The sequence below is a fragment of the Callithrix jacchus genome, chromosome 5 (assembly GCF_049354715.1).
Source record: "Callithrix jacchus isolate 240 chromosome 5, calJac240_pri, whole genome shotgun sequence".
Lineage (NCBI taxonomy): Eukaryota > Metazoa > Chordata > Mammalia > Primates > Cebidae > Callithrix > Callithrix jacchus.
The window spans coordinates 62,514,117-62,529,977 of record NC_133506.1 but is presented as its reverse complement, the minus strand read 5'-3'; the positions used below and the strand labels follow the sequence as shown (position 1 = coordinate 62,529,977).

General features: G+C 42.5%; 1 pseudogene; it reads right to left on the bottom strand.

The window, feature by feature from the left end:
- Nucleotides 1–3,164: 3,164 nt before the first annotated feature.
- Nucleotides 3,165–3,867, bottom strand: LOC100396193 (myosin regulatory light polypeptide 9 pseudogene; annotated as a pseudogene).
- Between the last annotated feature and the right edge of the window lie 11,994 nt (nucleotides 3,868–15,861).

Sequence of the window (15,861 nt, the reverse complement as noted above, 5' to 3'; positions counted from 1 at the left end):
ATGGAGAAACATTCCATGTTCATGGTTAGGAAGAATTAATATCGTGAAAATGGCTATACTGCCCAAAGTAATTTACAGAATCAACGCTATCCCCATCAAGCTACCATTGACTTTCTTCACAGAACTGGAAAAAACCACCATGAACTTCATATGGAACCAAAAGAGAGCCCGCATAGCCAAGTCAATTCTAAGCAAAAAGAACACAGCAGGGGGCATCACACTACCAGATTTCAAACTATACTACAAGGCTACGGTAATCAAATCAGCATGGTACTGGTACCAAAACAGAGATATAAACCAATGGAACAAAACAGAGGCACCGGAGGCAACACAACATATCTACAACTATACAATCCTTGATAAACCTGACAAAAACAAGCAACGGGGAAAGGATTCCCTGTTTAATTAATGGTGTTGGGAAAACTGGCTAGCCATGTGCAGAAAGCAGAAACTGGACCCCTTCCTGACACCATACACTAAAATTAACTCCAGATGGATTAAAGACTTAAACATAAGACCTGGCACCATAAAAACCCTAGAAGGAAATCTAGGCAAAACTATCCAGGACATAGGAGTAGGCAAGGACTTCATGAACAAAACACCAAAAGCATTGGCAACAAAAGCCAAAATAGACAAATGGGACCTAATCAAACTCCACAGCTTCTGCACGGCAAAAGAAACAGTCACTACAGTGGATCGGCAACCAACAGAATGGGAAAAAATTTTCGCAGTCTACCCATCTGACAAAGGGCTGATATCCAGAATTTACAAAGGACTCAAACGGATTTACAGGAAAAAAACAAACAAGCCCATTCAAAAGTGGGCAAAGGATATGAACAGATACTTTACGAAAGAAGACATATATGAGGCCAACAATCATATGAAAAAATGCTCATCGTCACTGGTCATCAGAGAGATGCAAATCAAAACCACATTGAGATACCATCTCACGCCAGTTAGAATGGCGATCATTAAAAAATCTGGAGACAACAGATGCTGGAGAGGATGTGGAGAAAAAGGAACACTTCTACACTGTTGGTGGGAGTGTAAATTAGTTCAACCATTGTGGAAGACAGTGTGGCGATTCCTCAAGGCCTTAGAAATAGAAATTCCATTTGACCCAGCAATCCCATTACTGGGTATATATCCAAAAGACTATAAATCGTTCTACTATAAGGACACATGTACACGAATGTTCATTGCAGCCCTGTTTACAATAGCAAAGACCTGGAATCAACCCAAATGCCCATTGATAATAGACTGGATTGGAAAAATGTGGCACATATACACCATGGAATATTATGCAGCAATCAGAAATGATGAGTTCGTGTCATTTGTAGGGACATGGATGAATCTGGAGAACATCATCCTTAGCAAACTGACACAAGAACAGAAAATGAAACACCGCATATTCTCACTCATAGGTGGGTGATGAAAAATGAGAACACATGGACACAGAAAGGGGAGTACTAAACACTGGGGTCTATTGGGGGGAAAAGGGGAGGGCCAGTGGGAGGGGGAGGTGGGGAGGGATAGCCTGGGGAGAAATGCCAAATGTGGGTGAAGGGGAGAAGAAAAGCAAAGCACACTGCCATGTGTGTACCTACGCAACTGTCTTGCATGCTCTGCTCATGTACCCCAAAACCTAAAATCCAATAAAAAATTTAAAAAAAAAAAAAAGCGCCAGTTAGAATGGCGATCATTAAAAAATCTGGAGACAACAGATGCTGGAGAGGATTTGGAGAAAAAGGAACACTTTTACACTGTTGGTGGGAGTGTAAATTAGTTCAACCATTGTGGAAGACAGTGTGGCGATTCCTCAAGGCCTTAGAAATAGAAATTCCATTTGACCCAGCAATCCCATTACTGGGTATGTATCCAAAAGACTATAAATCGTTCTACTATAAGGACACATGTACACGAATGTTCATTGCAGCCCTGTTTACAATAGCAAAGACCTGGAATCAACCCAAATGCCCATTGATAATAGACTGGATTGGAAAAATGTGGCACATATACACCATGGAATATTATGCAGCAATCAGAAATGATGAGTTCGTGTCGTTTGTAGGGACATGGATGAATCTGGAAAACATCATCCTCAGCAAACTGACACAAGAACAGAAAATGAAACACCGCATATTCTCACTCATAGGTGGGTGATGAAAAATGAGAACACATGGACACAGAAAGGGGAGTACTAAACAGTGGGGTCTATTGGGGGGAAAAGGGGAGGGCCAGTGGGAGGGGGAGGTGGGGAGGGATAGCCTGGGGAGAAATGCCAAATGTGGGTGAAGGGGAGAAGAAAAGCAAAGCACACTGCCATGTGTGTACCTATGCAACTGTCTTGCATGCTCTGCTCATGTACCCCAAAACCTATAATCCAATAAAAAATTAAAAAAAAAAAAAGAATCAAAAAAAAAAATAATAATAATGTAAATACCTCTCACCCAATCCTGCCATTGTAACTGAAATTGTGGTCATGTATACTCTTTGCCCCTACCCCCCACCTCTGTAACTGAACTTACTCTGCAACACCCCTACCTTCAAAAAACTACCCAAACCTATAACACCAACTCTTATCCCACTGCCCTTTGCTAATGCCCTTTTCGGCCTTAGTCCACCTGCACCCAGGTGAATAAACAGCCATGTTGCTCACACAAAGCCTGTTTGGAAGTTCTCTTCATTCAAAGCATGCATTTTTCAACATCAGACAATGTAAACAATAGGGGAATAGTAACATAAACTCCAAGGCATGGATTATCCTCAGCCTGGAATCACAAAGAAGTCCACTTTTGTGATGCATAGTTTCTGGTTTGCTTAATTGATAGTTTTGTTTGTTTGTTTTATTTTATCATGAAGTTTAATTATGGTTCAGAAAAAATTGAGCAAATAACTTTCTCTGAAAAAGTATATCAACTGTGTGTAGACCGCAGTTATTGGTGGGGAGGGACTGGTAGGTTAAATTACCCTACTTTATATTCTGAAAACGATATTCATAGAAAATCAAATATCCAGTCTGAGTATAAAGATACATTTGCCCAAAATGGCTGAGACTAAATACAACAGAAATGCAAAAGCTGTAAGCTAAGGGCATGCAAGAGAAAATCTCAGAAATGCCCAAAGTGGCATTAGGGCATGTTTGGCTGGAATGCAAACTTCTTTCAGTCATCTTTGTCTTTTACTCCATGTTTCAGGATGTGTGTGAAACTTGATGGAATTGAAGTTCCACTTTTTCTCAATAGGCACCTTTCTGTACAGCTTATCCACTTCCTCATCCGTAAACTGATCCCCCATGGTTGTCAGTAGCTCTCTCAGGTAATCTTCCTGAATGGTTCCAGGTGCTTCTTCATCAAAGCAAGCAAAAAGGCATTTCTGATGACATCTTCAGGATCTGTGCCATTCAACATCTCACCAAACATGGTGAGGAAAATGGTGAAACTGATGGGCCCTGGAGCCTCATTCATCATGGCATCCACATACTCATCAATTGGATTCTTCCCCACTGAAGCAAGCAGAGCGTGCATATCTTCCTTGTTGACAAAACCATCTCTGTTCTGATCAGACATGTTGAAGGCCTCTTTGAACTCCTGAACCTGTGACTGGTCAAACATAGCAAGCACATTTGATGCTGTGTGCTGAGGGCGATTCTTGGTGGTCTTTGTCTTTGCTCTTTTGCTTGACATGGTGGTGGCTAAATCCTGGCACAGGTACAAGAATCTGAGCACGTCAACCTTGTTTGTTTTGGTTTGTTTGGTTTTTGTTTGTTTTTTTATGAGATGGAGTCTAGCTCTTTCAACCAGGCTAGAGTGCAGTGGCGCGATCTCGGCTCACTGCAAACTCTGCTTCCCAGATTCAAGCGATTCTCCTGCCTCAGCCTCCTGAGTAGCTGGGATTATAGGCATACACCACCATGTCCGGCTTGTTTTTGTATGTTTAGTACAGATGAGGTTTCACCAAATATGGCCAGGCTGGTCTCAAACTCAAGACCTCAAGAGATCCGCCCACCTCGGCCTCCTAAAGTGTTGGGATTACAGGTATAAGCCCCGGTGCCTGGCCCTGCTTAATTGTTTAGTGGGAAATACATTCACACGACTCAAAATTCAAAAGGTACAGTGATATTCACTAGTTTCTCCCTCCTCCTGGCCCCAAGCTACCCAGTTTGTACACTCCCAGCAATCACTGTTGCCAGTCTCCTCTGTGTACTATTACTGAGCAAATACATGCCTATCCTTTTATCCTTTTTGTCTTTATCCTGCATATTGTAGCATACCTTATTCTGCACCTGGTTTTTCCACAGCGCAACAGGAGCTTATTCCATATCCGGACATAAAGAGCTTCCTTGTTCTCTGCTAAGGGTGCCATTGTTTTACTGTAACATGATAAATCCTAGTAGTCTCTTTTTTTTTTTTTGAGACTGAGTCTCAGTCATCTAGGCTGGAGTGCAATGGTATGGCTCACTGCAACCTCCGACTCCTGGGTTCAAGCAATTCTCATGCCTCAGGCTCCAAGTAGCTGGGATTACAGACATACGCAACCCCACCTGGGTAATTTTTGTATTTTTAGTAGAGACGAGGTTTCACCATCTTGGCCAGGCTGGTCTTGAACTCCTGATCTCAGGTGATCCACCCTCCTCAGCCTCCCAAAGTGCTGGGATTACAGGCGTGAGCCACCGTGTCCAGCCAAATTCTACTAGTCTCTTTTAGTGGACCCAGGTTGTTAGCAATCTTTCGTAACTATGAAAAGGTGATAGGCTGGGCACTGTGGTTCACACCTATAATCCCAGCACTTTGGGAGGCTGAGGCTAGTGGATCACCTGAGGTCGGGAGTTCCAAAACAGCCTGACCAACATGGAGGAATCCTGGCTCTACTAAGAATAGCAAAAAAAAAAAAAAAAAAATTAGCCGTGCATGGTAGCTCATGCCTGTAATCCCAGCTGCTTGGGAGGCTGAGGCAGAAGAATCACTAGAATCTGGGAGCCGAGATCACACCATTGCACTCCAGCCTGGTCAACAAGAGTGAAACTCCATTTCAAAAAAAAAAAGAAAAGAAAAGAAAAAGTGCTGGAAAAAAAAACACCTCGTACATACAGCATTTCTCATATGAAATTGTATCTGTAAACAAAATCCTGGGGATGGAATTGCTGGACCAAAAGCATATCTGATTTCAGCAGAAATTGCTAAATTGCCCTCCATAAAAAGTTGTACCCATTTACACTGCCACCAGTGGACTATGTGTGAGAATGCCTGTGCTTCCTCATCTTGCCAGTGGTGTGTTAATAACCATTATTACCTTATCTAATCAGACAGGTGAAAAATGGCACCCTAGTTTTAATTTTAATTTGCATTTCCCTTATTATGAATAGAGTTAAGCATCTCTTTATATTGTAGGAGCTATTTGTATTTCCTTTTGTGTGAATGGGCTATTCCATTTTTCTGTTGGATTTTGGGTTTTTTCTTTTTCTTTCTTTTTTTTTAGACAGGGTCACACCATGTCACTGGAGTGCAGTGGTGCAATCATAGCTCACTAAAACATCTAACTCCTGGGTTCAAGTGATCCTCCTACCTCAGCCTCCCATGTAGCTGGGACTACAGATGTATGCCACCATGCCCAGCTAATTTTCTTAATGTTTAGTAGAGATGGGGTCTGACTATGTTGCATGAGCTGGTCTCAAACTCATCAACTCAAGCAATCCTCCTGCCTCAGCCTCCCAAAGCACTGGGATTACAGGCATGAGCCACCACACCCAGCCTTTGTCTTTTTCTTATTGATTTGTAGAAACTATTTATATATTAGGAATATTAGCTCTCTCTCAACTCTATTATTACTAAGAGGGGCCCAGTAACGACAAGGTCCTTTTCACATCAACTTCTTAGAGCCTAGATTTTGGTCTATAATATAATTCTCCACTAAAATAAACCTGGACCCTTGGAGGGTATCTGGTTTTGTGTTTGAGACAGTGAAGAACATATGATAAGCCTGAGACATACTGATGATGCTAAAAGGTAAGGGTGCTGACATAGCAGAATCTTACTAGAAAAAGATAGCTCTTTGAGGCCAGGCACAGTGGCTCACACCTGTAATCCCAGCACTTTGGGAGGCTGAGGCAGGTGGATCACTAGGTCAGTAGTTCAAGACCAGCCTGACCAACGTGGTGAAACTCCGTCTCTACTAAAAATACAAAAATTAGTCGAGCGTGGTGGTGTGCACCTGTAATCTCACCTACTCAGGAGGCAGAAACAGGAGAATCGCTTGAACCGGGTAGGCGGAGGTTGCAGTGAGCAGAGATAGTGCCACTGCACTCCAGCCTGGGCAACAGAGGGAGATTCCATCTCAAAAAAAAAAAAAGAAAGAAAGAAAAGAAAAGAAAAAGATAGCTTTGAGAGAAACAACAAGCTTCAGAACTCCAACCATGAAGCAATCTGCTGAGAAGCCCAAATCAATAGACTTGGTTGATCTGAAGATTAAGGATATTAGACAATTTAGGTGTGGGGAGGGTCTGATAAGATTTCAGTAACACAAGGAAACAAAAGAAATTTTTTAGCAAATAGGAAAGTGTCATATTCCTAGGAAAAAACACAAACAAGTAAAAACCAATGAAGCAATAAATTAAATCCAGGATGCTGGTGTTTTAAAATAGATTTAAGGATAATTACAGTAAGTCTTGTAATCTCTGCATTTGTGTTTACTTTGTGTAATGTTTAAAGCGTATTCAAAAGAGGCCGGACATGGTGGCTCACACCTGTAACCCCAGCACTTTGGGAAGCTGAGGTGGGTGGGTCACCTGAGGTCAGGAGTTCCAGACTAGCCTGGCCAACATGGTGAAACCCCATCTCTACTAAAAATACAAAAAATTAGCCAGGCATGGTGGCATGTGCCTGCAATCCCAGCTACTCAGGAGGCTGAGGCAGAAGAATGGCTAAACCTGGGAGGCAGAGGTTGCAGTGAGCCAAGATAAAGCCACTGTGCTCCAGCCTGGGCAACAGAATGAGACGTTATCTCAAAAATAAATAGTGTATTCAAAAGAATCTTCATATTAAATTTGTAATTACAGTTTAAATTGTTGAAGAAAATTTAATGACATTTGCAATTAATCTTTGAATATTAAAACATGTTTCAAAGTTTTGTTTATAGGTATATTTTAAATAAATTGAGCACTAAACAAAACGTGAATATTTGTGGGGTGTTCTCTCCATGGACAAAACTATCCTCAAACATTAAAAACTCTTTCAGCAATGAGCATACACTCTGTCAATGATAAGTATAGGTAAATACTTGAAAAAAAGTATTAGCAATGATTGTCTCTAGGGAGTGGAGAGAAAGTATGGAAGGAATTTTTGTGTTTTATACACTTTAGAACAGTTCTAAAATTTTTAAAGAAGCATAAGTTAATTTCAAACATTTTATCTTGAATAAAATATAAAGCTAAAATGCTATTATAAAAACATTAACTATAATCAAGTATGGTTATATAGGAAGCCCCAGGCCGGGCATGGTGGCTCACACTTGTAATCCCAGCACTTTGAGAAGCCAAGGTGGGCGGATCACAAGGTCAGGAGTTCAAGACCAGCCTGGCCAACATAATGAAACCCCATTTCTACTAAAAATTCAAAAAATTAGCTGGGCGTGGTGATGCGCACCTGTAATCCCAACTACTTGGGAGGCTGAGGCTTGAACCGGTAAGTGGAGGTCGCATTAAGCAGAGATCACACCACTGCACTCCAGCCTGAGCAGCAGTGCAAGACTCCATCTTAAAAAAAAAAAGGAGCCCCAAAACCCAAGTGCAGATTTCTTTCTTTCTTTCCTCTTTCTTTCTTTCTTTTGTTCTTTCTTTCTTTTTTTCTTTCTTTCTTTCTTTCCTTCCTTCCTTCCTTCCTTCTTTTTTCTCTTTCTTTCTTTGTTTCTCTCTCTTTTTCTTTCTTTCTCTCTCTCTCTCTCTCTTTCTTTCACAGAGTTTACCTCTTGTTGCTTAGGCTGGAGTGCAATGGCGGGATCTCTGCTCACCGCAACCTCCGCCTCCCAGGTTCAAGTGATTCTCCTGTCTCAGGCTCCTGAGTATCTGGGATTACAGGCGCCTGCCACTATGCCAGGCTAATTTTGGGTGTTTTTAGTGGAGACTGGGTTTCACCATGTTTGCCAGGCTGATCTTGAATTCCTGACCCTGTCTCTACTAAAAATACAAAATTAGCCAGGCATGGTAGTACATGCATGTAATCCCAGCTCCTCAGGAGGCTAAGGCAGGAGAATTGCTTGAACCCAGGAGCCAGAGATTTAGGTGAGCTGAGATAGTGCCATTGCACTCCAGCCTGGGCAACAAGAGTGAGACGGTCTCAAACAAACAAACAAACAAAATACAAAAAGTAGCTGGGCGTGGTGGTAGGCACCTGTAATCCCAGCTAATCAGGAGGCTGAGGCAGGAGAATCACTTGAACCTGGGAGGCAGAGTGACCTGATATTACACCACTGCACTCTAGCCTGGGTGACAGAGTGAAGTTCCATCTTAAAAAAAAGACGAAGAAGAGGAATTGTATTCAGGAAGTATACTTAAGGTAAGACACTTCAGAAAAATCTCATCTAGACATGGACCTGATTTAGATGATGAAATTCTAGACTTTGAGAATGCTATAATGGGATTGGATGTTACAATGGGATTAGACTTTGGGGTGGCTTGAGAGGGGGTGAATTTTGCATGTGGAAGGAATGTAAACCATTGGGGGTCAGAGGGCACACTGGTGGTGGCCATTCTTTAAAATGTCCCCCAGTGACTCCTACCTCCTGATATGCATGCCTTTGCCTAGTCTCCTAAATTGTTTCTGGGTTGGTCTGCAGAGCCAGTGCAGTATGAAATGATGTGTGCGACTTCCAAAGCTAGGTCCTAAAAGACATTGGGGTTTTCCTTCTCCTCCCTCCCACACTTTCTCCTTCTTGGGCTGCTTTCTCTGCTAGAAATAAACTACCGTCTCATGGGGTCACTCAAGAAACTCTGTGGAGAGGTCTGCATGGCAAGGAACTGAGCTCTCTTGCCACAAGCCAGCAAGGAACTGAGACCTCCAACGAACAGCCAGAGCCATCTTGGAAACAGGTCCTCTGGTCCCCGTTAAGACTTCGGATGACTACAGCCAACATCTTGACTGAAACCTCATAAGGCACTTGAATTAGAACCAGTTGCCTCCCAAAACTGTTTAAGGTAATGGGTGTTTCCGTTTAATTTTGTTTTGTTTTGTTTTGTTTTTGACTTGCCCTGTCACCCATGCTGGAGTGCAGTAGTGTGGTCACAGCTCACAGTAGCCTCCACCTCCCAGGTTCAAGTGATCTTCCCACCCCAGCTGAAATTATGGAAGTACCAGGATCATAAAAACACATGTTTCAACTGGGTGCAGCGGCTCATACCTGTAATCCCAGCACTTTGGGAGGCCGAGGTATGTGACTCACCTGAGGCCAGGAATTTGAGATCAGGCTGGCCAACTTGGTAAAAGTCTGTCTGTACTAAAAATACAAAAATTTCCAGGGCGTGGTGGCACAAGCATGTAATCCTGGCCACTCGGGATGCTGAGGCACAAGAATCACTTGAATCCAGGAGGTGGAGGCTGCAGGGAGCTGAGATTGTGATGCTGCACTCCAGTCTGGGTGACACAGAGAGACCCTGTCTCAGAAAAAAAAAAAAAAAGTTGTGTAACTACACTGAAATCAGCCTTCTAGCCTTCGAGGAATGAATGGGTGCACAATCTCAAATTGAATGTTTAGACATTCAATAAGCAATAAGTAAGCTGCACATAGATCATTCCATAAACTTCATAGAGCCACTGAACCTGAGCAATTCCCTGGTGAGATAATTGGTGGGAGAAGACCTCAACATTTGGTGTTTAGCAGGCTCTAGAAACATCCCGTTTAGTAAGAGGGTAGAATCTCAGGAAGTGTATGTGATGTGCTTGAAATTAATCTGATTCCACTCTATTCCTTCTGCTGAGATAAGATTTCCTGGAGGCTGATTTAGGTGCACAAAGGCACACTCTGAAACCTCTGGTTAAGATCACCTGCTACCAGAAACTAGAGACATTGACATTCTCAGGGGTACAGGATTAGGACTAAACAAAAGGATTTGGAGTTGTGGTCAGAACACATCACCGAAAACTGGACAAGGAGGCTTATGCCCTTATCCCAGCATTTTTGGAGGCCAAGGGAGGTGATCACCTGAGGTCAGGAGTTCGAGACCAGCCTAGCCAATATGATGAAACCCCGTCTCTACTAAAAAGACAAACATTAGCCAACCATGATGGCTCATGCCTGTAATCTCAGCTACTTGGGAGGCTGAGGCAGGAGAATGGCTTGAACTGGGGAGGCAGAGGTTGCAGTGAGCCATTATTGCACCACTGCACTTCAGCCTGGGAGACAGAGTGAGATTCTGTCTCAAAACAAAACAAACAAACAAAGAAAAGAACATGTCATTGAAGTGTAGGCCTGAGGAAAAGAAGCAAAATATTAATGAAATTTTTTTTCTGACCAATGACAGAAACTATAATTGACCTCCAAGCTGTCAATGCCTTCAACTCTGCAATTGCCCAATTCTCAAAAAGATAACAAGGTTTGGACATCAGATTTTGCCTGATGGGGTAAACATACTCCCACAGGCAGAAGAAAAAAACACTCTGCCCATATGGATTAAGACTGGAGGAGCCGGAGGACTCAAGAGGGCACTGTGAGAACAACCCAGGATTGGAGCTCTCGTTGAATCTGCAAACAGGTGAGTCGGAGCTGCATTTCCAGACTGATCTTTGTTGCCCACAGAACGGGGAAACTCCCAAGTATAAAAAAGACACGGGATGCCAGGCAGTAGGTCTGCCTGGCGAAGCCGGCAGCCAGGGCGGCGGCGGCCGGCCCTACCCAGCAATCGCCACAGGGCGCGCTTGTCCGGGTGCCCTGTTGAACCAGCAACCTGAGACTTGAGAGGGCTGGACTTGAGACTGAATGAGACTTGGACAGTAGACCAGCCCAGGGGATTGCAGGGACAGATCATTTGGGATACCCAGTGGGACGAACAAAACCGCGATTTCAAACTATCCTGAACAGACAGTCCAAGACGCTCTGTGTGGGAGGGGCATCCACCACTACCAAGGCAACCCACCCCAACTGAGATACACGCCCACTGCTGATGCAGCCTGCCGTTGCCGAGGCAACACGCTACAACGAAGAGACTCCGCCGCAGGGCGTGGCGGAGACCACAGCAGAGCCTGCAGGAACAGGGCGAATCACACAACAGCAGGGCGGAGCCTCGGCAGCCAAACAGTGGCTAGTCTGCCTTCTAGCTGGGCAGGACACCTCATCGGACATTGAAAAATAAAGCCCGAACACCCCACACAGAGCATTTGAGAAAAAAAGAGTTTTTTTTAATGAGCTCTGTTGCAGCAGAATCAAATATAGCAGCCTAACAGCCCTGAATGAACAACAGAGCTCACAGCTCAGCAATTGAGCTCCAAAAAAGTACAGACTGTCTCCTCAAGCAGCTCCCTGACCCCTCTATATCCAAAAGACTGATATTTGGCAGGCATCATACTGGGACAAAGATAGCAGAAAAAGAAATGGGTAGCATCCCTCACTGTGCCACAGCTGCTAGAGGTGCACCCCAGACAAGCAGGGCCAGGAGTGGACCTCAGCAGTCATACAGCGAAGGGGCTAGGCTGGTAGAAGGAAAACCAAGTAACAGAAATACTTCATCATCAACAATCTGGGTGTCCACTCAGAGACCCAATCGAAAAGTCAGCAACTACGCAGACGACAAGCGGATAAACCCACAAAGATGGGAAGAAACCAGCAAAAAAAGGAGGAAAACACCCGAAACCAGAACACCTCGCCTCCTAGAAAGGACCAAAACTCCTCACCAGCAAGGGAGCAAAGCTGGATGGAGAATGACTGTGACGAAATGACGGAATTAGACTTCAGAAGGTGGATAATGAGAAACTTCTGTGAGCTAAAAGATCATGTATTAAATCAATGCAAAGAAACTAAGGAACTTGAAAAAAGATTTGAAAAAAGATTCGAGGAAATGATAACAAGAATGGATACCTTAGAGAGGAATATGAATGAATTAAAGGAGCTGAAAAACACAATACGAGAACTTCGCGAAGCAATCGCAAGTTTCAATAGCCGAATTGACCAAGCAGAAGAAAGAATATCTGAAGTCGAAGACCAACTCAATGAAATAAAACGAGAAACCAAGATCAGAGAAAAAAGCGCAAAAAGGAATGAACAAAGTCTCCAAGAAATGTGGGACTATGTGAAAAGACCTAACCTACGTTTGATAGGTGTACCAGAAGGAGACGAAGAGAATGAATCCAAGCTGGAAAATACTCTTCAGGACATCATCCAGGAAAACTTCCCCCACCTAGCAAGACAGGCCAACACTCAAATACAGGAAATACAGAGAACACCACAAAGATATTCTGCAAGAAGAGCAAACCCAAGGCACATAATCATCAGATTCAACAAGGTTGAAATAAAGGAGAAAATACTAAGGGCAGCCAGAGAGAAAGGTCGAGTTACCCACAAAGGGAAGCCCATCAGACTCACAGCAGATCTCTTGGCAGAAACACTACAAGCCAGAAGAGAGTGGGGGCCAATATTCAACATTCTTAAAGAAAAGAACTTTCAACCCAGAATTTCATATCCAGCCAAACTGAGCTTCAGAAGTGAAGGAAAAATAAAATCCTTTGCGAACAAGCAAGTACTCAGAGATGTTGTCACCACCAGGCCTGCTTTACAAGAGCTCCTGAAAGAGGCACTACACGTAGAAAGGAACAACCAGTACCAGCCATTCCAAAATCACACTAAAAGTTAAAGAGCATCAACATAATGAAGAATCTACAACAACTAACAGGCAAAACCGCCACTTAGCATCAAAATGGCAGTATCAAATTCACACATAACAATATTAACCCTAAATGTAAATGGACTAAATGCACCAATCAAAAGACACAGACTGGCAAATTGGATAAAAACCCAAATCCCATCAGTGTGCTGTATACAGGAAACCCATCTGACATGCAAGGATACACAAAGGTTCAAAATAAAGGGATGAAGGAAGATTTACCAAGCAAATGGAAAGCAAAAAAAAAGCAGGAGTTGCAATTCTCATCTCTGATAAAATAGACTTTAAAGCAACAAAGATCAAAAGAGACAAAGAAGGCCATTACATAATGGTAAAAGGATCGATACAACAAGAAGAGCTAACGATCCTAAACATATATGGACCCAATGCAGGAGCACCCAGATACATAAGGCAAGTTCTTAATGACTTACAAAGAGACTTAGACTCCCACACAATAATAGTGGGAGACTTTAACACTCCACTGTCAATATTAGACAGATCAACCAGACAGAAAATCAACAAGGATATCCAGGGCTTGAACTCAGACCTGGAGCAAGCAAACCTGATAGACATTTACAGAACTCTCCACCCCAAATCCACAGAATATACATTCTTCTCAGCACCACATCACACCTACTCAAAAATTGACCACATAATTGGAAGTAAAGCACTGCTCAACAAATGCAAAACAACTGAAATCATAACAAACAGCCTCTCAGACCATAGTGCAATCAAGTTAGAACTCAGAATACAGAAACCAACCCAGAACCGCACAGCTTCATGGAAACTGAACAACTGGCTCTTGAATGTTGACTGGGTAAACAATGAAATGAAGGCAGAAATAAAGAAGTTCTTCGAAACCAATGAGAACGAAGACACAACATACCAGAACCTCTGGGACACATTTAAAGCAGTCTCTAGAGGAAAGTATATAGCAATAAGTGCCCATATGAGGAGAATGGAGAGATCCAAAATTGACAGCCTATCGTCAAAATTGAAAGTGCTAGAGGAGCAAGATCAAAAAAACTCAAAACCCAGCAGAAGACAAGAAATAACTAAGATCAGAGCTGAACTGAAGGAGATTGAGACACGAAAAACCCTTCAAAAAATCAATAAATCCAAGAGCTGGTTTTTTGAAAAGATCAACAAAATAGACAGACCACTAGCCAGATTGATTAAAAAGAAAAGAGAGAACAACCAAATAGATGCAATAAAAAATGATAAAGGGGAAATCACCACAGATTCCACAGAAATTCAAATCATCATCAGAGAATATTACAAACAAATCTATGCACATAAACTAGTAAACCTGGAAGAAATGGATAAATTCCTGGACTCCTGTGTCCTCCCAAGCCTAAACCAGGAGGAAGCTGAAACTATGAATAGACCAATAAGAACGTCAGAAGTCGAGGCAGCAATTAAGAGCCTACCACACAAAAAAAGCCCAGGTCCAGACGGGTTCACAGCTGAATTCTACCAGACACACAAAGAGGACTTGGTACCATTCCTTCTAAAACTATTTCAAACAATCCAAAAAGAGGGAATACTTCCCAAATCATTTTATGAGACCAACATCATTCTGATACCAAAACCCGGCAGAGACCCAACAAGAAAAGAAAACTTCAGGCCAATATCCATGATGAACATAGATGCAAAAATCTTCAATAAAATATTGGCAAGCCGAATGCAACAGCAAATCAAAAAACTTATTCACCATGATCAAGTAGGATTCATCCCGGGGATGCAAGGCTGGTTCAACATACGCAAGTCTACAAACGTAATTCACCACATAAACAGAACCAAAAACAAAAACCACATGATTATCTCAATTGACGCGGAGAAGGCCTTTGACAAAATTCAACAGCCCTTTATGCTAAAAACCCTCAATAAACTCGGTATCGATGGAACATATCTCATAGTAATAAAAGCTATTTATGACAAACCAACAGCCAATATCATACTGAATGGGCAAAAACTGGAAGCATTCCCTTTGAAATCTGGCACTAGACAAGGATGCCCTCTTTCACCACTCCTATTCAATATAGTTCTGGAAGTTCTAGCCAGAGCAATCAGGCAAGAAAAAGAAATAAAGTGTATTCAAATAGGAAAGGCGGAAGCCAAATTGTCTCTATTTGCAGACGACATGATAGTATACCTAGAAGACCCCATCGCCTCAGCCCAAAAACTCCTGAAACTGATAAGCAACTTCAGCAAAGTCTCAGGATATAAAATCAATGTGCAAAAATCACAAGCATTCGTCTACACCAATAACAGACTTAAAGAAGAAAGCCAAATCAAGAACGAACTGCCATCCACAATTGCTACAAAAAGAATAAAATACCTTGGAATACAACTCACAAGGAACGTAAGGGACCTCTTCAAGGAGAACTACAAACCACTGCTCAACGAAATCAGAGAGGACACAAACAGATGGAGAAACATTCCATGTTCATGGTTAGGAAGAATTAATATCGTGAAAATGGCTATACTGCCCAAAGTAATTTACAGAATCAACGCTATCCCCATCAAGCTACCATTGACTTTCTTCACAGAACTGGAAAAAACCACCATGAACTTCATATGGAACCAAAAGAGAGCCCGCATAGCCAAGTCAATTCTAAGCAAAAAGAACACAGCAGGGGGCATCACACTACCAGATTTCAAACTATACTACAAGGCTACGGTAATCAAATCAGCATGGTACTGGTACCAAAACAGAGATATAAACCAATGGAACAAAACAGAGGCACCGGAGGCAACACAACATATCTACAACTATACAATCCTTGATAAACCTGACAAAAACAAGCAACGGGGAAAGGATTCCCTGTTTAATTAATGGTGTTGGGAAAACTGGCTAGCCATGTGCAGAAAGCAGAAACTGGACCCCTTCCTGACACCGTACACTAAAATTAACTCCAGATGGATTAAAGACTTAAACATAAGACCTGGCACCATAAAAACCCTAGAAGGAAATCTAGGCAAAACTATCCAGGACA